A 26,136-nucleotide genomic window follows, 5' to 3' on the forward strand; every position below is an offset into this window, starting at 1 on the left:
TGTTCATGAAGCTGTTTTTCTCATCACTGACATTTTAAGAACTTATAATAACTAAGCCAGAAAGAGGCAAAAACAAAATATATCTGCCTATTATCTGAAATTATGGGATCATAGATAAGCTAACGAATATTTAGCAATTTTGAAAAATAATGAGTAGCTTCTATAAATACTGCTCTCATTTATCTGGATATCAGGGTCTGGTCACTCTATATGCAACAACTACACGTCATGGTGTTTTCACCAGAGGAAAATTCTGCACATTCCTCTACAAAGGGGGTCAGAGGTGCAGCTCTGAATGCTTGCAGGAAGTGTCAGTGACTTCATATCTTAGATAAAGGAGAAGAGAGACCAAGAAATAATGGGGATACAAACTGTGAAAGGCCAAAAAGAAAAATGAACAACCAAAGAGTTTAGATGATGTCATATTTTCTTTCTGTTTGCAGAGGTCCAAAATCAAAAAGGGATCCAGGCTGCAAATTATTATTCTGTCTTAATTGATTCTGTGCTTTCACTCTTTTCCACCCTATCATTCTCTACTGCATTGTGTGTGTTAGCCACCGAGTCATGTCCAACTCTTTGAGATCCCATGGACTGTAGCCCGCCAGACTCCTGTCTCCATGGAATTCTCCAGGCAAGAATACTGGAGCAGGTAGCCTTTCCCTTCTCCAGGGGATCTTCACGACAAAGGGACTGAACTCTGGTCTCTTGCATTGCAGGTAGCTTGTTTACCATCTGAGCTACCAGGGAAGCCCTACGCTGACCCAAAACACATTCTGCAATCAACAACTAAAGTAATCTCCTAAAATTATAACTTATACAACATTACTGTTTAGCTGAAAATCCTCTAGTGACTCTCTCCTAAAAATAAAATAAAATGTATCTTACAATGCTCTAGGATACTGTAATTAATTTGACTCCTGGTTATTGAGCATTCTTCATTTCTTATTACTCTTTTCTTTGTTCATTAATCTCCCAGTACAATGACTTTTTTTCCAATCCTGAAACACACCAAACTGGTCCTTTTTTTGGACTGTTGTCTTTGAAGATTACTTGTAGCTGAGTTTTCCTCCAAATGTTCACAGGCATTGTTTCATCTTTTTCATAAAGAAGTTTTCAGCTCAATTGTTATCTCTTATAAAGAGAGTACACCATACATTATACCCCCCAATCATTCTCTGTCCAAGTAACATTTGGGGGGTCATAATTATCACTATTTTAAATAATTTATTTATTTTTCCTGTCTAATCTGTCTTCACTCCAGGTCCAAAATGAAAGTTCCATGACAGTACAAATCTGGGTTGTCTTTTATCATTATCCAGCTCATAGAAAAGTGCCTCTCACACCATAGATACACAATATTTAAAAAAAAAAAAATCTAAACATCTTTTGTTCAAGTTGTGTTCAGAGAAAACTACTGAAATCTAGATCAGCATAAAATGAAGTTGAGAAATTAATAAACAGCAAACTAAGGAAATAGAACGTTTCATTAGGGAAAAGTAATTGTCTTTTTTGTTTCAGCTTGGTTACATGCAGGAATTCCTGTTTCATGTTTTCCTCATTTGAGAATCAAAAAAATTAAATACACATAAGATAAAATAAATTGGCAATTTTTAAAAGTACTGTCTTTGTAGTGGGTGACAAGCTGAAAAAAGAAGGGTATTCTTATACCTACACAGAATTATAACTCACATTTGTGAAGAATCTCTGCTCTTTGTTTGTCTAAGGAAGACTTGCCAGCCTAATCATAAATGCCTCTGATTCATTTAAGCCAGTTGTATATAATGATCATGTTGGAAGCAGGAAACATGAAGTTTGGGTACAAGCGAGGCCACAGCTGGAGTCTCATTTAATTTCACCTAGAGCAAAACTTCTTTGGCCATCAGCACAGCCCTTGAGTCCTGGCGAACTGTGTACAAAAGACATTTCCTTTCTCAAAGAGCACGGATCATGCCAAGGAAGGCAGGCAAGTCTCTTGTGATCCATAGCACTGATGAAGACAGTCTGTTGATAAATTAGTGTCATATTCTTAGACAAAAGTCAGAATATCTGTTGAGGTATTTGCAAAGACAAATATGTATTGCTTTACACAGTAGATACAAAGGCCTTAAAAGAACACAACAGTTTTAGAAGTAGTGCCGTCTATTAAAAGTATTAAAGAAGACAATTACTTACAAGGAAATTTTGGGAAATTATTTCCCAAAAGAAAGGTAACTTGTTCAAGAGGGAGGGGACAGATGTATACCTATGGCTGATTCATGTTGATATTTGGCAGAAAACAACAAAATTCTGTAAAGCAATTATCCTTCAATAAATAAATAAATAAATAAATTTTTAAAATGAATCATTTGCTATGAAATGGATAAGCACTGTTTAAATGCTTTCTGACTGAATCAGTTTTGCTCAGAAGCCAGGTGAGGGTGATTCTACTGGCAACAGTGCCTGCAGCTTAACAAAAATGAGATGACCAGATAGTCTTGAAAGATGATCTCTTAGAATCTTTACACAATTAGATTATATTACTGCCATACACAAATATGTGAAAGTGCACTTTGATATAGATATAATTTATAATAATATACTCTAAAGTTTATTTGACTTAGCACCTTGAGACTGTAGGACAAGGGGTGCCCATGAATACCATCTGTTTATAGGATCCAATTTTGACCCTCATCTGTATACATTCTTCCCCAAAGGTGAGGAATCTTGGCTCCAAAGGTATGCGCTCATCCATGGCTCACATACTTCCTTCTAGATCATTCTAGAAGTTGCAGGGTCCCTAAATTTCCAGTCCAAATGTCACTGAGATTGTTTCCAAACCCTGTATGAGTCATCTTCCCAAGTCCGCCTTCCTAAAGGCAGACCAAGTGAATGCTGGTGAATTCCACCCTAGATGCTGAGGATATAGATAAAGCACGGAAGGGTTGGCTGGAATAGCCTTGTGTATGGGTGTGAGGTCTCCTTGAGTGTGGCAGAGAGCTGGAGGTGTAAAAAAGGGCCCATCGGAGTGGGCTTGGGTCCTGGGACTGGGCAGGTTCTTTCTTCTGTGTCATTCTGATGAAGAACTAGTCTTCCTGGTTTTAATAGAGATTTATTTGTCGAGGTGGAAAGATAGAGCACGTTTTATGTAGTAGTTTCATGGCATGTCATAACTTAAATATTTAGACATAACATGGGCTTCCCTCAGGCCTTGCAAATGGTAGGAGGAGGTCTATCAAGTGTTTATTATGTGCAGAACTGTACTAGAAACAGAGTTTTAAAAGTGTTTGAATATCTGACATTAGATTGTTGTGTATCTCCCCACAGAGTTGGAAGTCTGCACTCTGTGAATCCAGGCAGATGTAACTGAGGGCAATCCTAGTGTCCTGATCACCTCACCTTGATGTTGAGATACATGTGAAAAGTACACATGGCTGCCTGAGAAACAGCTATGCCAGAAAGTGACCTGCGGGCCCCAAAGAAGCCTTATGAGTTGGAGTAGATTACATTATTTAAAAATATTTGCTTTTCCTCCTTGGTAGAATGTTATACTTCCACAACCATTGAAGTCAGACTTGGCCCTGTGACTTCTTCTGGTCTATGAGATGTGAATAGAACTAATGTAAGTGCTTTCTAGCAAATCTTTATGATCCATTTTGTGGTTCCACTCTCTCCACAGTAATATCGGCCAGGTCCTTGACAGGAGCCACTCCTGCAGATTGTATCCTATAACAAAGACTGACATTGAGTGGAACTGCTATGATCTTCAACAAATATGCAGCCTAAACAAGAAATAAGTCTTTGTTATAAGTCCCTGTGACTTGGGAATTAGTTGTTACTGTTGCATAACAGCCCAGCAATAGAGGAGAATGTAATGAAGACACACTATGTAAAATTCTTACCTTTAAGTTACAAAGATCGTGGGTGTCAGCAACAAATACCAGTGCACAATGACAGGTACAAGGTTAACATGTTATACAACAGTGGAGAGCAGCAATAAAAGATGACAACCTGTGGGCCTGTGGACCAGACACCACTGACCTGATTCCTGGACTCTAATTAAGCACCAGAGATGAGGAACTCCAAAGGGAGCAGGTGTGAAAACTTCAATCGACTCAAAATTCTGAATTGAGTTCATTTTAGAACCAGAAGTGACTGTTACCTTGAACTGATAAGAAATTTGCTGATAGCTGTCTTAAGGGCGGCAGAGCTATGTTAACTTTTAATTTTTTAAGAAAATAAATACTACATTTTGCAAATCCAACTCCAAGACTGAAAAGTTGAACCCATTACTGTAAGAGTGCATAGCTAATAACTCTGAGCATTTAGGAGTCACAGCACCTAATGAAGAAGTTCTAGCATCATCTCTGTTATCAAGGAGTAAACTGAAGTACATGTGACTGTTTCTTTGCCCAAAGTCTCACAGCCCAGCAACATCATGCCTCTTCCCTACCCTTTATGTCTATATCCTAAATCTACCGAACCATAAATACAGCCTGTGTGAGGCCTGGTACCTGGTATATACTATACTCACCATCCAGTTGGCTGCATGTTTCACATGGGGATGCGAGATAGAGGTGGATGGAGAACATAATAATCATCTCTGGACTTCCCTGGTGGTATAGTGGATAAGAATCCACCTGCCAATGCAGAGGATGTAGATTCAATCTGTGATCCGGGAAGATTCCATTTGCCATGAAGCAACTAAGCTCATGCTCTACAACTACTGTAGCCCACACTCTAGGGCCTGCATGCTGCAACTGCTGAAGCCTATGCGTCTAGAGCCTGAGCTCTGCAATGAGAAGCCCCCGCAATGAGAAGCCCAGGCACTGCAACAAAGAGTAGCCTCCACTCGCTGCAACTAGAGAAAGCCTGTGTGTAGCAGTGAAGATCCAGCACAGCCAAAAATAAATAAATAAAACATACATAAAAAAATTATCCCTTACACTTGAATAATGCTTTCATCATTTCATTTAATAATAGTGCATATTTCTGAGGTAAATATTGCCACTCACATTTTATTAATTAACAAAGACATTAAATAGTCTAGTCAGAACCATGCTACTTATGCTAGTGGGATGAGGACAGAAGCTTGAGAACATGTTCCTAAGAATCATGTAATCCCTGAGGCTCCTAGAATCTCAAGAAAGGGGTCATATTGTCTCTGTTTTGAGATCACAAACAGAGGTACTACAATATTCACAGAACTAAGAGAAACTGTGTAATTTCCATTTTAAATAGCAGTTAAAAATGCCATGAGGAAAATGTGTGGACACTCTGAAAAAAGTTTATGGAATACTGATTCTAGGCTTGATAGTAAGTAGATTGATATAGACTGAACAGAACCATTGTTGAGATGACTCCTGAATCTAATTTCTAGCTCTCATTTCTCTCTAGAGCTTCAGATCTGTATTTTCGAAAGTTTTCTCTACCTGGATGCCTTGTCAGCCCTTCAGATAAATTCAGCCCATCTTCTTACAACCTGCTCCTTGTCTGACTTTCTTGGTTCTGCACTATGAACAAAATTATCTCAGCTACACATTTACAAATGCCTCAGAGTTGTCTTTAAATCCTCACAGAATTTAGGAACTTGTCTTTAGAGTCTATCTCTTCCATTTGTAAAAACAAACAAAATCCATTCCATTCTTTCTAATCTTTTGACAACAGAGTAGTTCAAGCCTTCATTAATTCTCTTCTGGATCATTAAAATAATCTCTTGACAAATCTGGGCATCTATACCTCCTCTTTCTAGAAAATCATGTTTGTTGGGCTAATTATGTTTCTAACCAAGCTCTAACAAAGTTCTTTTTCAAATCTAATCAGATTTCCTTTTTCTATGGAATTAAATACCAATTTTTATTTCCAAATTTAAATTCAAGAATGGGAATAATACTTATTTAACATGATGATAAAAATCTCTTTTTCTTCACTGCATGTAGCATCATCTCTAGTAAGAGTAAAATGCTTATTTTATAAAATGTCCTATACTTTTCCACTTCTAGTCCTTTTGTTCTTTCTATTCTCTCTAAAAGTGGAAATTCTTTTTCCATGTCTACTATAAATTATTTTTCCTTTATGAAAGTATCCCCGCTCCTCTCAGGAAGATTAAATATTATCTTTTCGTAATCATGAGGGATTTAACTTCATAAGCCATGCTGATACCATCATAGTTGATATTATCTTCATATAATCATGATTGACATATAAAAAGTTTAATTTCAAATCAATAATGTGAAATTTAGCTATAAATATCATACAGCATACAGTCTAACTTTGCTTTGTTATCCAGATCTAAAGCTCACATAATATTGTTAGGTCCTAGAGAAGAGAGTCATTTTTTCATCATTTTATTCTATCCAATATATTAAACCTAGATTGTATGTGAGAAACACTTAAAAACTATTTATTGAGATGAATTAAAAAGCACTAGCTTAAAATTGTAGTATACTTTCTAACTGCCCCAGATATAATTGAAACTCCTATGTTTCCCATTGCCAATAGAAACATAAAGTAAAGAGACTAGGACTATTGAAGAATAAAACTACACTATTTCATTGTTTCTTAAAATATATATTCTGCATTAATAATGAAAAGACAATATTGATTTTGGATATAATCTTATAAGGAGGATGATTGAGAATTATAGAAACCTTTTGTTCTTTTTGGTTTCCTATGACTCTCATGAAAATGTGAAACTGTGTTTTATTATCCTCAAATCATTTATAGAGGCTTACATAAATTTTAAGACTGGAGCCCTGCCCAGCATAGCACCAAGATCAAATGCTTATTTTCTAGTAAATTAGAATCCAGATATTTATATCACAAGTTTACAAATTTATGGAAGTATTAGCCATGAAATAATCTGTCATCTGCTCATTAAATTTCAACACTGAAAAACTTTGTGTGAAAAAGAAACTTAATTAGGCTATCAGAAAATAGATCTATGAGTGACATTCAAATTGCATTTAGACTTTGGATGCATTTATGAAGTGAACTGTAACTGTCCACAAAGCTCTGTTTAAGGAACAAGTATATTCCTTAGGTTATATCTTAGTTCAAAAGCCACAATAAATATGTTGTCAAAATTGATCAATGTTTAAAATGTATTTACACTACAACTGAAAGTAAAAGGATAATATGGGTATAAGTCAGGAATCAGATGGGTATAACTGCAAATGAGAGGCAAGAGGATCATGCAACACAGAACTCCTGTAGGAAGAAAGATCAAAATTCAATGACTGCCATTGAATGAGGACAATGAGGACATAAAAGGTAGGCAGGTCAGGGCAGTTCACACAAGGACATGAGCTGAAGTCCACTCTGGGAAAGTGCCCTGGGCTGCACAGCAAGTACTGGTCAATGACTGTGGTGACTATACTGCATGAAAATCAACACTGCCTTCTGTAGCATTTGTTAAATTTTAATTCCTTCAAGAAATCCACTGAAAATTCTACAATTAGAAAATATTCCATTAACACAAATCAACTGACTTGAACACTAATGTAACTGCCAATAAAATATTTCATAATCAGATTTTAAATTACTGCAGCACAAAGAGTCTTTAGACCTTATCTAGTTGGTTTTCTAGATTTGTCTTTGGACATAAATTGCTAAATATGCCTAAAGAAAAATTTGATATAGAAATAAAATCTTTATGTGTGCTTACCATTTGCTATAATAATAAACTATTACAGCAAAATATTGTATCTCTTTATAAAAGGTGATTTTTCTGGAAATTTATAATTTTCAAATGCTTACTCTATAACAGGAAATACATTATTTATTTAGCATCAAGGTAGTTAGGGTATACAAATTTTTAATTGTTGAGATTTTTTTTTTTTAAATGAGTGCTTCTTAGTGGAAACTATCTTAAAATTGTTTTTTGATGGTTGACAATTACTTGTCAATAGAGAGTAAAACTCTTTGGAGATGCTGATAGATAAGATACAGGGAATAAAGAGGGGGATATATATTGGGCTTTTTGTACAAGGAAAAACATTTTTTTGATGAGATATGTGGTCTCATTAGCAGAGTTAAAGTTGTTTCTAGGCTACGTTGATAGAACTGTAAAATACTAATTCAATTCAGTTCAAGACAATTTTGAATACAGAGCCATATAACTACTCAAGTGGATGATCTTGGTGAAATTGAAAAAAGTTGTTTTCACATTGCTTAGGCAAAAAAAAAGAATTCAAGGAGAATGATTTATTTAAGTAAAAGACCACAGTAACATTAAAATATAATGTGCTATTGAGAGAGTAGCATTGAAACGTATACATTATAATGTGTAAAATTAGATATGTTAGATAGAATAGAGAAAAGTAGTCCATAATGGCGGTGGCTAAAAGACAAAGAAAGGAAAAAGTCCGAGAAAATAGAACAAAGGAAGATCTGAGGACTGGAGTGAGCACCTCAGGTAAAACAAACAGCCCTCCTGGCCAGCCCAGTTTACAAAGGGCAGGCTCGGGGGAGGAGAACAAAAATACATAAAAAGAGGAGCCAGAAAGAAAAACACCAATACAGTATACTAATGCATATATATGGAATTTGAAAGATGGTAACGATAACCCTATATGCGAGACAGAATAAGAGACACAGATGCATAGAACAATTTTATGGACTCTGAGGGAGAAGGTGAGGGTGGGACGTTCTGGGAGAATAGCATTGAAACATGTATATTATCATATGTGAAACAGAACACCATTCCATGTTCGATGCATGAGACAAGGGCTCAGGGCCGGGGCAATGGGATGACCCAGAGGGATGGGATGGGGAGGGAGGTGGGTGCGGGGTCCAGGAAGGGGAACACATGTAAACCCATGGCTGATTCATGTCAATGTATGGCAAAAACTATTACAATATTGTAAAGTAATTAGTCCCCAACTAAAATAAATAAATTTATAAAAAAAAAAAAAAAAGAGGAGCCAAAATTAGGTCGCAGTCTTCTCTTCTCTTTGAGTCTTTTGGGTCGGCCCGCCCTCATGCCTTGAGGATGTATTTTCCTTTGCTTGCCAAGTAAAAGTGAGCTGTAATAGGGAGCTGTAACACTGGTCGGTCCTTCACTTCAAATTTTTTGCTGCAGTGAGACAGAACTGGGGAAATTACAAAAACTCCCCCAACAGATATCCAGCAGAAATTTGCTGTATGAGTCAGGGATTTCAAATCTGGTGGTCTGTGACAATGTAGAGGGGGTGGGATGGGGTTTGGGAGTGAGAGAGAGGTTCAAGAGGAAGGGGACATATGTATACCTATGGCTGACTCATGTTGATATATGGCAGAAACCAACACAATATTGTAAAGCAATTATATAAATTTAAATTTTAAATAGTCAAATATGAATGATATACATCCTTCAAAGTTTATCTTCTCAATAAACCCATACACAACTATATAAGCCCTCAAACACTGCATAAGACAAAGAGCATTATTCTAAACCAAGATGTCAATAGTTGCCAGTAATTTCTTGCTAATAACAAAAACCAGGAAGACTTAAAAATGATATACTTGAAGAAGAAAAACATTATTTGGAAAGATTCAAGTTGATTTTTATATTCATAATGCCCTCATTCACTAATATGTTTGAGAACTTTATTTTATATAACCTTAAATGATGTGAAAGTTTTAGTGAGCGAACTAGGAATTGTGTATCATCCACAATACTTACTCATTGGAATGCCCAGCCTGGTGAAATCACTGTGTGTTTCATGAAAAGAAGTTAATATAGAAAGAATGCTGATATAGACTTTTTTTGTTTGTGAAGGTAAGCTATATATTTTTCAACTAAACACTGAATTCTTCCAGGGAAAAATTCATGCCTTTGCTTTATCTAAATATCAAGTATAGTGTTAAGCACACAGCAGTCTTATAAGAAACACAATAGAACCAGATCAGCTAATTCAGTGACTTGTTAATTACTACAAGAAAAGCTGAATTACAAATAACCTATTTTACAATCCTGAGGGTGAAAAACATGGTTATATAAATACTGCAAAATAACAGGAGGTGCTAAATCTAAGAAAAGTTTCTGGGATTTTATGAAAAAATTAGAAACGTAAATTGGTTGAATAATTGTAAGATGAATTTGATAAATGTAAGTTGCCTGAAAAAAAGTTCCCAGAGAATATTTAGACTAAAAATTAAAAATTTTAAATTGAAAGTAATGGTGATTATTTGCAATTATATGTATACTCAACCATTATAATTTAAAAATATCCATTCATGTAATGAAACAGAAATTGATGGACTGAAGCTACATGAAGCAGCAGAGTACAGCCTTTACGGATCCACATTTTAGAGGTAATAGCCCAGGTGTGAAACTTGGTGCCACTTTCTATCTGAGTGACTAAGTGTGGGTGCATGTGTGCTAAGTCCCTTCAGTTATGTCTGACTCTTTGCGAGTCTGTGGAATGTAGTCTGGCAGGCTCCTCTGTTCATAGGATTTTTCAACCAAGAACACTGGAGTGGGTTGTTATGCCCTCCTCCAGGGCATCTTCCTGACCCAGGGATCGAACCTAGGTCTCCTGTGTTGGCAGCTAAGTTCTTTACCACCAGAACTACCCGGGAAGTCCATGACTAAGGGTAGGCTAGGCGAAAACACTCCATCTCTTTGTGACTCATTTCTCCTCATTAGTAAAGTGGTGATAGCAATAGTATTTAGCTTACTGAGGTGTTGTGAAGTCACATTAGCTGATAAATAGGAGAGCATATAGAAGAGAGCTAGTCATTCAGCATAACGTTTGCTATTATGAGCATTATCTTATCTCATTCCTGACTTAGAGTGATATCAGTGACTGAAAGAAGTACTTAACAAGTGGATACAAACATGCACACAGACACACACACATTAATCATAACATTTTTAGGAGAAATGACACTACCAATACCAAGCATACATTTTAAAATTTTATGTAAAAAGTCAATACTAATAAGATATATAGACAGAGCACTGAATTTTCTCTCACTTAAAGCATGTCACGTGTGTCAAAAAATTCTGTAAGAAAATAAAATATTCAGCTAGTGAATATTATTTGATCGAATATTATTTTGACTGTTACTTTATTTTGATTTTAGAGATATACTCTTCTATGTCAACAGACATTTTTGTTTGTGAAGTAAGCTATTTTTCAACTAAACACTAAATTCTTCCAGGAAAAAATCCATGCCTTTTCTTTATTTAAATATCAAGTGTAGTGTTAGGCATATAGCAGTCTTTTAGGAAACACAATAGAACCAGATCAGCTAATTCAGTGATTTGTTAATTACTACAAGAAAAGCTGAATTACAAATAACCTATTTTACAATCCTAAGGGTGAATGTGCTTTTGAAAATAACATTTGGTTGTTTTCTTTTTACCTTAATATTCATCTTTCTTCATCAATATGTGGTCTAAACACATACATTTTTCTTCTTTTTAAATTAATTTTTATTGGAGTATAGTTGTTCTAAAATGTTGTGTTGGTTTTGTGGTGCAGCAAAGTAAATCATTTATATGTATACATATATCCACTCTTTTTTAGATTGCCTTCTCATTTAGGTCATCACACAACTTTGAGTAGAATTCCCATGCTATATAGTAGGTTCTCATTAGTAATCTGTTTTATACATAGTGGTGTATATAACATACATCTTTATTTTATACAAATTATCTCTGATGGAAATTGGTACATGTTAACATAAGTGAGTTTACATTTATTTGAAAATATGCATTTTTACATGTTGTCTTGGAACAAACACCAAAATATTAGCTGTGGCTAATTTTGAGAGAAAATATTAAACACATTATTTTTCTATTTTGGAGTTCTTCTGTGTTTTTATTTATATTCCAAAATATATACTATAATCTTGGATTTCTTTATAAAATAAAAAAAAGTTATGTTTTAAAAAACAGTAGTTGTCAAACTCTTAGCTCATTTAGTCTAAGGTCTTCAGAAAACAGATATGACTGCAAAGCTTGATCAACATCAAACATGGGGATACTTTCTCAAAGTCTTAATTTCACTTATTATTATGTTTTCTTATATCATGCATTTATTTAAACACTTGTGAAATGATATATTTTTGAGCCATACTTCAAATTACTGGCAATGTCAGTCTATGAAAAAGACCGGTATTTTTCCCCCCATGAAGTGAGATAATTTTCAATCTGCCATAACATGTGCTTACACATCCTTACTTTGAAAACATAGCATTCAAGTTAAGTCAGGGCAGATTATTCCTTTTTGACTTTTACAACTTTTATGCTGCTGCCAGAAGTCTTCTCGACATTTGCTTTGAATTCTGTCTTCAGCGCATCTCTCATGGCTGTTGCACAGATCTGGGAGTACCTGAGGTAGCTGAGTCCAACTTGTTGCCAATATGTTGCCATGATGTTGCAAGAATGGACCGCCTCCAGCCGAATCGCAAAGATGAGGTCAATGTTAGCTCAGTGTGCAGCCTAGCTTGGGAAATGATATCTTTAGCTCTAATACTTGAATATATAAAATAAAGGATATAAAGCACTTGGGGAAATCTATTTTGTTAACTTCATATTACACTTTCTTGTTGTTTACTATTAGTCGTAAATTCTGTTACTTCATAATTATGCTACATTTTCAGGTCAGTTCAGATCAGTTCAGTCACTCAGTTATGTCTGACTTTTTGCGAACCCATGAATAGCAGCACACGAGGCCTCCCTGTCCATGACCAACCCCCAGGGTTTACCCAAACTCATGTCCATCAAATCGGTGATGCCATCCAGCCATCTCATCCTCTGTCATCCCCTTCTGATGCCCCCAATCCTTCAAGCATCAGAGGCTTTTCCAGTGAGTCAGTTCTTTGCATCAGGTGGCCAAAGTATTGGATTTTCAGCTTCAACATCAGTCCTTCCAGTGAACACCCAGGACTGATCTCCTTTAGGATGGACTGGTTGGATCTCCTTGCAGTCCAAGGGACTCTCAAGAGTCTTCTCCAAAACCACAGTTCAAAAGCATCAATTCTTTGGCGCTCAGCTTTCTTTAGAGTCCAACTCTTACATCCATACATGACTACTGGAAAAACGATAGCCTTGACTAGATGGACCTTTGTTGGCAAAGTAATGTCTCTGCTTTTTAATATGTTGTCGAGGTTGGTCATAACTTTACTTCCAAGGAGCAAGCGTCTTTTAATTTCATGGCTGCAATCACCATCAGCAGTGGTTTTGGAGCCCAAAAAATAAAGTCTGACACTGTTTCCACATCTATTTGCCATGAAGTGATAGAACAAGATGCTATGTTCTTAGTTTTCTGAATGTTGAGCTTTAAGCCAACATTTTCACTCTCCTCTTTCACTTTCATCAAAAGGCTATTTAGTTCCTCTTCACTTTCTGCCATGCGGGTGGTGTCATCTGCATATCTGAGGTTACTGATATTTCTCCCAGCAATCTTGATTCTAGCTTGTGCTTCTTCCAGCCCAGCATTTCTCATGATGTACTCTGCATATAAGTTAAATAATCAGGGTGACAATATACAGCCTTGACGTACTCCTTTTCCTATTTGGAACCAGTCTATTGTTCCATGTCCAGTTCTAACTGTTGCTTCCTGACCTGCATACAGGTTTCTCAAGAGACAGGTCAGGTGGTCTGATATTCCCATCTCTTTCAGAATTTTCCACAGTTTATTGTGATCCACACAGTCAAAGGCTTTGGCATAGTCAATAAAGCAGAAGTAGATGTTTTTCTGGAAATCTCTTGCTTTTTCGATGATCCAGCAGATGTTGGCATTTTGACCTCTGGTTCTTCTGCCTTTCCTAAATCCAGCTTGAACATCTGGAAGTTCATGGTTCATGTATTGCTGAAGCCTGGTTTGGAGAATTTTGAGCATTACTTTACTAGTGTGTGAGATGTGTGCAATTGTGTGGTAGTTCGAGCATTCTTTGGCATTGCCTTTCTTTGGGATTGGAATGAAAACTGACCTTTTCCAGTCCTGTGGCCACTGCTGAGTTTTCCAGATTTGCTGGCATATTGAGTGCAGCACTTTCACAGCATCATCTTTCAGGATATGAAATAGCTCAACTGGAATTCCATCACCTCCACTAGCTTTGTTCATATTGATGCTTTCTAAGGCCCGCTTAACTTCACATTCCAAGATGTCTGGCTCTAGGTGAGTGATCACACCATCGTGATTATCTGAGTCATGAAGATCTTTTTTGTACAGTTCTTCTGTGTATTCTTGCCACCTCTTCTTAATATCTTCTGCTTCCGTTAGGTCCATACCATTTCTGTTCTTTATCGAGCCCATCTTTCCATGAAATATTCCCTTGGTATCTCTAATTTTCTTGAAGATATCTCCAGTCTTTCCCATTATATTGTTTTCCTCTATTTTTTTGCATTGATTGCTGAGGAAGTCTTTCTTATCTCTCTTTCTATTCTTTGAAAGTCTCCATTCAAATGGAAATATCTTTCCTTTTCTCCTCTGCTTTTCACTTCCCTTCTTTTCACAGCTATTTGTAAGGCCTCCTCAGTGAGCCATTTTTCTTTTTTGCATTTCTTTTTCTTGGAGATGGTCTTGATTCCTGTCTCCTGTACAATGCCACGAATCTCCATCCATAGTTCATCATAAATTAGTTCTATCAGATCTAGTTTGTTAAATCTATTTCTCACTTCCAACCCTGTATAATCATAAGGGATTTGATTTAGGTCATATCTGAATGGTCTAGTGGTTTTCCCTACTTTCTTCAATTTAAGTCTGAATTTTTCAATAAGGAATTCATGATCTGAGCCACAGTCAGCTCCCGGTCTTGTTTTTGCTGACTGTATAGAGCTTCTCCATCTTTGGCTGCAAAGAATATAATCAATCTGATTTCGGTATTGATCATCTGGTGATGTCCATGTGTAGAGTCTTCTCTTGTGTTGTTGGAAGAGGGTGTTTGCTATGACCAGTGCGTTCTCTTGGCAAAACTCTATTAGCCTCTGCCCTGCTTCATTCTGTACTCCAAGGCCAAATATGCCTATTACTCCAGGTGTTTCTTGACTTCCTGCTTTTGCATTCCAGAGGTAATTTATTTGAAACAACTCACATTTTACCCTCCACATTTTCATATTCCAAGATTTGGGGATGTTAAAGAAGGTATGCACAAGCCCCTCACAGACAATTTCCTTTTAGGCTAGAGAGTGCCCAATCCGATAATTAATCAGCCTACAGCCCACTTGGCTGGTTATTCTCAGGGAGGCTGGAATTATGCCTTGTTCTCTCTTCTATACCTGTTAGCTGGTTCCATGTAAGGCACTTAGCACTGACTCCATAGAATGGGAGCTTCCAGTTTGCTGGCTTTCCTGATGGGTGCCTACCAAGACCTGATAAATCCAAAGTCTTCTACATCTCAATTAATAACATCTTGATCATGCTACAGCCTCTTGGGCTATAATTTGTGGATTTATCCTTAATTCTGATCTTTCCCCACATCCTACACATCTGTATACACAAAGTGTGCCAGGAATCCCAACTTCTGATTGCATTCATGATGGTCTCAGACTTCTCCACTCTTAAGTTACTATAATATCCTCTTGATTTCCTACTTCCATTCCTCTACCCCTATATTCTGTTTTCTCTAGTGTAGCCAGAATCATTCTCTTAAAATGGAAATTAGTTCACACCTTCCTTTTTCAAAATAATTTTTGTGTTCTTGTTGTTATTTAGTTACTCAGTTGTGTCCTACTCTTTTGCAGCCCCATGGACTGTAGCCCATCAGGCTCCACCACAGTTCAAAAGCATTGATTTTTCAGCACTAAGCCTTCTTTATGGTCCGGCTCTCACACCCATACATGACTATAGTTCTGATAGCAATGTGCTTAATAATCTAATAACCCTCTAATTAATAAAATGAGATTCTAGTTTCTTAACAATTCATTGAAGAAGACTACTTTTGAGGTAAAGAATATGACTTTATTTGGAAAGCGTACTGATCAAAGGAAACTACTTTTAAGCTTAACTAATAGGGCAAGAATTATTAAAACTGTTTAAAACTCACTTTTTTTGTGTGATGAAGAGCACTGAAACACATAGTCTCTTATAAAACAAACTGCCTTACTAGTAAAATTAATTTAACTGATAAATGTAACTCTAAACAAGGAAATATTCATAGTGGCTGATAAACAATTAAATAACAAATGTTTTTCTATAAATGGCACATTCATATTAGATGGTGAAAACCTGTGTTATTAATGATTATAATGTAGCAGAGATATTAAATAGATAAATATATGTTAACCAATTTTAATCAAAAGTATAGTGTAGTATTATTCCATTTTCAGGTGAGAAAATTAAGGATTTTAGTCAATTCCCTAATGTATGAACAGGTGAAGTTGCATGCCCTTTGTTCGCTCTTCATTCTTTCATATATACCAATATTTTTCAAAAACTCTCTTCTATTATCCATACCTCCTGCTTACAAAATTATTTCTTTGTTTTAATTTTCAAAGTTTGAAACTTCTCAGCTCTAATTCCATGTCACCTGATGAATTTTGTCTTCACAGGACTTAAAAATGTATTTTTTCCTTTAGTGCAAACCTTGTCATGTTTTCTGCAAATATAGCATTTAAAGCTAACAGTTAACTGACATTGAGTACACAGTTTCTTTTTTAATTATAGTTTTATTGAGATATACATGATATACATTAAAATGCACATATATAAAGTGTTGTTAAATTTTGAGATACATATATACATATGTGTATAATCACAATCACCATATTAAGCATACTCATCAATCTCGAAACTTTCTTTGTGACTTAGTTTCCTTTGAGCCTCTCCTTCCCTGCCCCCTGCCTAAGACTACTATTGGTCTGTGACTGTAGAATCATTTGCATTTTCTAGAAGTTTATAAAAATGAAATCAGGCAGTATTTATTCTCTTCTATATTTTGCTCTCCTTCTTTATCTCAGCATAATTACTGTGAGCATCATCTGTGCTGTTGCAAGTATCAAGAGTTAATTCCAACTTTGTGCTGAGAGTTAGTTCAGTGTACAGATACAGGACAATTTGTTTTCCATTCACCTGTCAACAAGATCCAAATATTTCTTCTACTCCATTGTTCACCTTTTATTCTTGTGAAATTTTGTTCTTATGAAGTGTAGTCAGATCACTGCTCTTCCTATTTATTTACTTTTTTACCTCATTTTATTAGTTTTCATAAAACTTTTGTGCTGAAAAAAATTCTTCCATACATTCATGGCAAAGGTAGTCTAAATTTCTTCTCATGTGTTCAATATGTATTTTCCACATTTTTTTTTAATATGAATTTTAGGATCCATTTTTCAAGTTCTATATCTTCTTTGGGGAAACAGTTATTTAAGTTCAATGCCAATTTTTAATTAGGTTTTCTGATTTTTTCTGTTATTCAGTTGTAGGAATTCTTTATACATTTAGAGATATTAACCACTCTTCAGACATATTATTTTCAAAGATTTTTGAAGTAACTTTCAAGGATAAAAAATTATGTTGGCCTGAGATAAGAAAGCCTTCCTCAGTGATCAATGCAAAGAAATAGAGGAAAACAACAGAATGGGAAAGACTAGAGATCTCTTCAAGAAAATTAGAGATACCAAGGGAATATTTCATGCAAAGATGGGCTTGATAAAGGACAGAAATAGCATGGACCTAACAGAAGCAGAAGATATTAAGAAGAGGTGGCAAGAATACACAGAAAAACTATACAAAAAAGATCTTCATGACCTAGATAATCACAATGGTGTGATCACTCACCTAGAGCCAGACATCCTGGAATGTGAAGTTAAGTGGGCCTCACTACGAACAAAGCTGGTGGAGGTGATGGGATTCCAGTTGAACTATTTCAAATCCTGAGAGATGACGCTGTGAAAGTGCTGCACTCAATATGCCAGCAAATCTGGAAAACTCAGCAGTGGCCACAGGACTGGAAAAGGTCAGTTTTCATTTCAATCCCAAAGAAAGGCAATGCCAAAGAATGCTCAAACTACTGCACAATTGCACTCATCTCACACGCTAGTAAAGTAATACTCAAAATTCTCCAAGCCAGGCTTCAGCGATACATGAACCGTGAACTTTCAGATTTTAGAAAGGCAGGGGAACCAGAGATCAAATTGCCAACATCCGCTGGATCACTGAAAAAGCAAGAGAATTCCAGAAAAACATCTACTTCTGCTTTATTGACTATGCCAAAGTCTTTGACTGTGTGACTCACAATAAACTGTGGAAAATTCTGAAAGATGTGGGAATACAAGACCACCTGACCTGTCTCTCGAGAAACCTGTATGCAGGTCAGGAAGCAAGAGTTAGAACTGGACATGGAACAACAGACTGGTTCCAAATAGGAAAAGGAGTACGTCAAGGCTGTACATTGTGACTCTGCTTATTTAACTTATATGCAGAGTACACCATGAGAAACGCTGGGCTGCAAGAAACACAAGCCGGAATCAAGATTGCCAGGAGAAATATCAATAACCTCAGATATGCAGATGACACCACCCTTATGGCAGAAAGCAAAGAAGAACTAAAAAGCTTCTTGATGAAAGTGAACGAGGAGAGGGAAAAAGTTGGCTTAAAGCTCAACATTCAGAAAACTAAGATCATGGCATCTTGTTCCATCACTTCATGGGAAATAGATGGGGAAACAGTGGAAACAGTGGCTGACTTTATTTTTTTGGGCTCCAAAATCACTACAGGTGGTGATTGCAGCCACGAAATTAAAAGATGCTTGCTCCTTGGAAGTAAAGTTATGACCAACCTAGACAACATATTTAAAAGCAGAGACATTGCCAACAAAGGTCTGTCTAGTCAAGGCTATGGTTTTTCCAGTAGTCATGTATGGATGTGAGAGTTGGATGGTGAAGAAAGCTGAGCGCTGCAGAATTGATGCTTTTGAACTGTGGTTTTGGAGAAGACTCTTGAGAGTCCCTTGGACTGCAAGGAGATCCAACCAGTCCATCCTAAAGGAGATCAGTCCTGGGTGTTCATTGGAAGGACTGATGTTGAAGCTGAAACTCCAATACTTTGGCCACCTGATGCGAAGAGTTGACTCATTGGAAAAGCCCCTGATGCTGGGAAGGGTTGAGGGCAGAAGGAGAAGGAGATGACAGAGGATGAGATGGCTGGATGGAATCTCCGACTCGATGGACATGGGTTTGGGTGGACTCTGGGAGTTGGTGGTGGACAGGGAGGCCTGGCGTGCTGTGATTCATGGGGTTGCAAAGAGTTGGACATGACTGAGCGACTGAACTGAACTGAATGGAACTGAGATACCTACAAAGACCACTTAATACAGTAGAAAATCTAGCAAAATAGCCAAGACACTCTAGAAGATAGTGTAAGCCAGTAATCTTTAGTCTGTCAAGCTGCCTTCAAATATTTAAGTATAGAAAAACCAGTGTTAAACATGCGAGAACTTAGAAAATATTGTTTCTACAAACATGTCATAAAAATCTACCAATGGATTAACTTCAATCAACAAATATAAATGGTAGACAGAGATATGTTTATGTGTATAATCAAGGTTGAATAAAAACAGACATAAGAATAAAAGAGAAAGGTAATATAGGTTATTTCTCAGTAGAAATGATATTCTTAAAAAAATAACATTAGTGAGAAAAACGGCAGAAAAAATAAGTTACACTGATGACATTATTTGCAAGACTCAGTAGCAAAAGGATATAACTTCAAGCTTAAAAATCATATTAAAAATTAATTATATTTAATTGTAAAGAAAGCAATTTGAAAATTAATACTTTCAGAGGAGTGTTACAAATTAATTAAATTTTAATATCCATTGTATTCTTCTTTATATGGAAAACCAAAGAACTGTGTCAAGACTAGGAATACAGAAATTGCAAGAAAAGAGGAAAAATATAAGCATTTAAATAAAAACAGCAAAATGGCATTAGGCGTGCAAGTGGATTTAGTAATAAAGCACAGTGTAGAAGAAAAATAATACTGAGAGATTTGATTGGAGAGGTGATAAAAGAAGGGTGATGCTTTCTAAGTTAAGGAAGATTAGCATAAGAGGAGAGTTGAAAAGAAAAATGAATGTTTCTGCTTTTCTATGTTGATACTGATTTAGGTGAGTTATCACCTGACTTATGTCAATTCTGATTCCAAACGACTCAGAGTAAGAATGCAATACTTGATAGAAAGGACAAATTCAAGGGACAGATATGGTCAAATTTGACTTCTGATTACTCATGGAAAGAAAGACAATTCTCAGAAAAATAAAGTCAACAACATGAAATCCAGGAAATGGGGTGCATGGCAGATGTGGGACAAGTTAACAGATGTCAGAAGGATGAAGGAAGACTAAGTAGGTGGAATGAGTCTTGCTATTTGCAATTCTGCTGGAGTTACAAGGGGAGTTCATGTATCTGTTAAGAAATATAGTTGCTCTCTTTTCTCAATACTAAATAAAGAACATATTCCAAAGGAGATATATGAAAACACATCAAGAAATATTTTTAATCTATGAGAATTAAATTAATCAAGCTAATAATATGTTGTAAAATAGGCCTGAAATGATATAAGGAAACATGGTTGAGGAAGGTATAAATAAGAGTTGTGATGGACATTTACTCAAAACGAAGTGTGTAAGACAAATCATTAAGCAGAAATATGTGTACATATAATTTTCAATATATAATAATGAGCTAAATATGATGAGAAAGAACAGGGCTATATCTGCTTGTAGTGTTTTTATTAAACAAGAAAAGTGCATCCAGACTCACATGTGTATTTTGTAGGCTATTATAAAGATACACACATTTAAAGAAGACACCTAGTTTTTATATAAGACTAAGATAAAAAGGATTTTGAGAAAAGAGGAATAACTTACAGCAGGATGTAAACTATGGGTACAACAATGAGTAGCTATTCTATCTAGTGAAAGAAAAACAGGAGAAAATAGGCTTACATTGTAGAGAAAGGGATTTAAATTTTGCATAAGTTAAAACTTCCTAACTAAAAATGTTTTGAGATACTGGTTGGATATCTTTTTTGGTTTAATTTTGAAAATTATTAAGTCAGATTCTCATTTGTGTTTTTAGCAATGCCAAAAATGAGTAAGGCTGAACTCTGCATGTGTTTGCTTCTCACATTACTGATAGTGTTTAAACAGTTATATCGCTGATCCTACTGACTACGCCAATTGTCTTGCTATATCTCACTGTATACACAGTTCATTGAACCCATAGTAGGCAAGGAGTGGGCAGGGATGCTGGCAGAAAACTCCAGGAGTGGTAGGAATTGCAACCACATGTATTCTCTCCTGACTGGCACAGCAACCTTAGCCGCAGACACGCTGTATTCTATCCTTTTGTGGTTGACCTAGTGGACACAGTCTCACTGCCATGACGAAGCCTGAACGTAGCCCCCGGGACTTTTTCAGGTGGAGCTCATATGTGCTTTCAGAACAAAAGTAGCCCATGGCCAATAGGGTACCTCGTGAGCTGCATGCACAGTGCTATAAGTGATCTCAGCTGTTACATAATCATTATTTACAAAATGTGGGGCGAGAGTGAGAGGGCATAGGGTGAGAGAGCATGACCACTCCATCTAGTCTAATTTGCTCTTTCCTTACAAATGTTCAAAGACTTCTTGTGCCAACAATGTTGATCATATTATCTATATCAGTTTTACACAAGAGAGTAAATGATCTTTAATTGTATTGGAGAATTTAACACTAGAGAAGAATTTCCTGCTGCAGAGGAATGTTAAACCTCGAGATGAAATTCTATGGGACCAGGTAATAATGAGTCGAACACAGGGTGATGAGGTAAAGCTGGACGATGATTGAGTAGAAATTTCACTGCTGAGTTTGTCAGCCAGGTGTGCCCAGAGAGTCTGGTTCAAACACCACTTACCATTGGAGCTGAGGACAAATGAAAATGGAGCCTTGTGGTATTCATATCATCAGAGAAATAGTTGGAGGATCACTTTAAATCTTTGAAGCCCACACTAGATTAACTTGAACGAACCAGTCAAGCAAGGGCTAATACTGTTGTACTTACTTTGTACAAATCTTCCTCCAAACTAGGATTTCTAGAATAGGTGAGTATGGAGTGAAAGCTCTTCGGGGTTGACTTCACTATTACTTAAATACGAGGTGCTTTAAAAAACAAAACAAAACAACTTTATATGCATTATGTTATTTAATCATTATAAGGAACACAATAAGGAATGAAAAAGTTATTATTTCAATTTGCACTTTACAGAAGATATTAAGACTTTGGATGTTATAACTTTACCCAAAATCTTTTAACAAGTGAAGCAGCTCTGTCTTACTCTAGAAACTATATTTTCACATACTCTCAATCATTATTCTTCATATTGATTCAATTATATCCTGAAAATTCAGCAAGTTTCAGTAAATAAAGATTTAAAAAAGATTAATCTATTATACTATGTTAATTTATTTACTGAGCTATTGATTTATTTAGAAAATTAGTAATGTTTAGAAAAATGTACATTCTCATTAATAAATTATTACATTTAGTTACTGATAAAATGTCTAATTTCTTTTTTATGTTATGCTAATTTCAGATTTTCAAAAATCTTATTAAAATGCATCTGCTATTTGCTAGAGTTGAAAGATTAGTCATTCCCCCTTATGCATAAGAAAATGAATTAATCCTTCTTTCTGACAATTTTTGAAAACACTGCTCTGAAGGAAAGAAATTTTAGTCATATAAGATTTGTCTTGCAATAACACATTTGTGTCCTTTTTTTGGCCTCCAGTAGAATATGATTACGTTAGATCACATTTCTTTAGATATATACAAATTAGGCATATTGCACAATGGCTAGGAATTATTTTCCTAATGTTTCACAATAGCTTGAATTAATTGAAATCCTTTAGGGTATATGAGGCCCGAAGTATGTCATGTTCATGGTATAGTAGGAAATAATTAGATCTGTAGTGAAGAGACACTCCCAATTAAATCTTTATGGGAAAATGATTCTGAAATTAGCTTTAAGAAAATTGAATGGAAGCAGATCATAGGCAAAATGTAATACTCATGCATAGTGTTAACAAGGATATTTTATATCTAAACATGGAACTATGTTATCTCCATTAGAGTCAGAATATAATTTGTGTGACATATTAGAGAAAGTTCAGTCTATACAAGATGAGCTAAAAAGAGCATGGAAAACATATTTTTTGTTACAATAGGAAGTAATGTTTACAGCAATAGCCAATGTCTTACAGATTCAAAAGTAAATCTTAATAGAAGCAATTATGAATGCAAGATAATATCATTGACTTCATATAAGACATAGACTGATACAAAATTTTGGCTTCGGTTTTATTGAAGTATAATTGACATATAGCACTGTATGAGTTTAGGTGTGCAGCAAAATGACTTAGCTTATATATACTGTGAAATGAGTACCATAATATATTTAGCTAACTTCAGAAAAATCTTAATTACTAAATTCTAGATCTGTTTCCAAGTCTCTGCCATTAACTTTATTTAACTGATACATTGTTTTCTGGACCACAAGAAAAGTGCTACATAAGATCCTCTATTTCTAAATTGATAAGATTTATACAATAAAACTGTCTAGAATTCAAGTGAAACAGGATATATATATATTTTTAATCTGAAGGAATCGTATGTGTTTGGATACCCCATTTTTAACTTTTTATTTTATACTGAAGTATTGTTGATTAGCAGTGTTATGATAGTTTCAGGTGTATAGCAAAGTGATACAGTTATACATATATATATATGTACCTATACTTTTTCAAGTTCTTTTCCCATTTAAGACATTATTTACATAATATTGAGCTGAATTCCCTGTGCTATACAGTAGGTGCTTTTTGGTTATCCATTTTAAATATAGCAGTGTGTACATGGTAATGCCATACTCCCTAATCATCTCTTCCACCTACCTGTCCCCACTGGAAACTGTAAGGTCATTCTCTAAGTTTTTGAATCTGTTTCTCTTTTGTAAACAAGTTCATTTCTATCATTTCTTTTAGATTCTGCATATAAGTGATATCACCTATTTCTCTTTCTCTGGCTTTATTCAATACGACAGTCTCTTGGTCCATCTATGTTGCTGCAAATGGAACTATTTTATTCTTTTTAATGACTGAGTAATATTCCATTGCAGAAATGTACCACGTCTTTATTATCCATTTCTCTGTCAATAGACATTTAGACTGCTTCCATGTCTTGACTATTGGAAACAGTACTACAGTGAACACTGGGGTGCATGTATCATTTCAGATCATGTTTTTTCTCTAGATAAATACCCAGGAGTGAGATTGCAGGGTAATGTAGTAGCTCTACTTTTAGATTTTTAGGGAAACCCCATATTATTCTCTGTAGGGCCTGTACCAACATACATTCCCACCAACAGTGTATGAGGGTTCCCTTCTCTCCTTATCCTCTCTAGCATTTGTTTGTGGATCTTTTGATGATAATCATTTTGAACATTGTAAGGTGATATGTCATTTTATCAATAGTTTTGATTTGTTTTTCTATAATAATTAGCATCATTTCCTAGACCACCAATGCTTCTTCAGGCAGCTGTGGCCATGTTATCTCACAGACATCTATCTATCACAGTGCATATTACAAACTGAGATTCAGTTTACTGAGGACAGGAATTTGATAAAATCTTAAAAGATAATGCTGTTAAGGTGCTGCACTAATTATGCCAGCAAATTTAGAAAACTCAGCAGTGGCCACAGGACTGGAAAAGGTCAGTTTTCATTCCAATCCCAAAGAAAGGCAATGCCAAAGAATGTGCAAATTACTGTATAGTTGCACTCATTTCACTTGCCAGCAAGATTACGCTCTAAATCCTTCAAGCTAGGCTTCAATAGTAAATGAATGAGAACTTCCAGATACATATGGTGGATTAAGAAAAGGCAGAGTAACCTGAGATCAAATTGCCAACATCTGTTGGATCATAGAAAAAGCAAGGGAATTCCAGAAAAACATCTCCTTCTGCTTCATTGAATATGTCAAAGCCTTTGACTGTATGCATCACAACAAACTGTGGAAAACTCTTAAAGAGATGGGAATACCAGACCGCCTTATCAGCCTCCTGAGAAACCTATATACAAGACAAGGAGCAACAGTTAGAAACACATAGAACAACTGACTGGTTCAAAATCGGGAACGGAGTACATCAAGGCTGTATATTCTCACCCTGCTTATTTAATTTATATGCAGAGAACACCATGCAAAATGCTAGGCTGGATGAATCACAAGCTGAAATCAAGATTGTCCAGAGAAATATCAACAACCTCAGATACACAGATGATACCACTTTAATGGTAAAAAGTGAAGGAACTGAAGAGCCTCTTTATGATGATGAAAGAGGAGAGTGAAAAAGCTGGCCTAAAACTTAACATTCAAAAAACTAAGATTATGCCATCTGGTCCTATCACTTCATGGCAAATAGATGGGGAAAATGTGGAAATAGACTCAGATTTCATTTTCTTGGACTCCAAAATCACTGTGGATGGTGACTGCAGCCACAAAATTAAAAGACACTTGCTCCTTGGAAGAAAAGCTATGACAAACCTAGACTGCATATTAAAAAGCAGAGACAGCAGTTTGCCGACAAAGGTCCATCTAGTCATATTCTGAGGCTGAAGTTGAAACTTCAATACTTTGGCCACCTGATGCAAAGAACTGACTCATTGGAAAAGATCCTGATGCCAGGAAAGATTGAAGGCGAGAGGAGAAAGGGGTGACAGAGGATGAGATGGTTGGATGGCATCACTGACTCAGTAGACACGTTTGGGCAAACTGTGAGAGATAGTGAAGGACAGACAAGCCTGGCATGCAGCAGTTCATGGGGTCTCAAAGATTTGGACACAACTTAGCTACTGAACAACAACAATAATTTGTGATGTTGGACCTCTTTTCATGTGCCTCTTGGCCATCTGTATGTCTTTGTAGCAATGTCTGTTTAGGTTTTCTGCCCATTTTTTGATTGGGTTGTTTGTTTTGATGATATTAAGCCACATGATCTGTTTGTAGATTTTGCACAGAAAGGAAACCATAGACAAAATAAAAAGACAACCCATGGCCTGGGAGAAAATATTTGCTAATGATGTGAATACCCCAATTCTTTTATTGTCTTGTCTTGGAAGTTCTAATATGAAAACTTATTTTTCTTTTATTTGCAACAATATTTAAATAATATTGTTTCAGAGTATAAAATG

General features: G+C 35.8%; 1 pseudogene; it reads right to left on the bottom strand.

Moving 5' to 3' along the window:
* Positions 1-12,184: 12,184 nt before the first annotated feature.
* Positions 12,185-12,340, bottom strand: LOC145504863 (ATP synthase F(1) complex subunit epsilon, mitochondrial pseudogene; annotated as a pseudogene).
* Between the last annotated feature and the right edge of the window lie 13,796 nt (positions 12,341-26,136).

Source organism: Giraffa tippelskirchi, chromosome 5 (assembly GCF_054371585.1).
Source record: "Giraffa tippelskirchi isolate mGirTip1 chromosome 5, T2T-mGirTip1v1.2.pri, whole genome shotgun sequence".
In the NCBI taxonomy this organism is placed as follows: domain Eukaryota; kingdom Metazoa; phylum Chordata; class Mammalia; order Artiodactyla; family Giraffidae; genus Giraffa; species Giraffa tippelskirchi.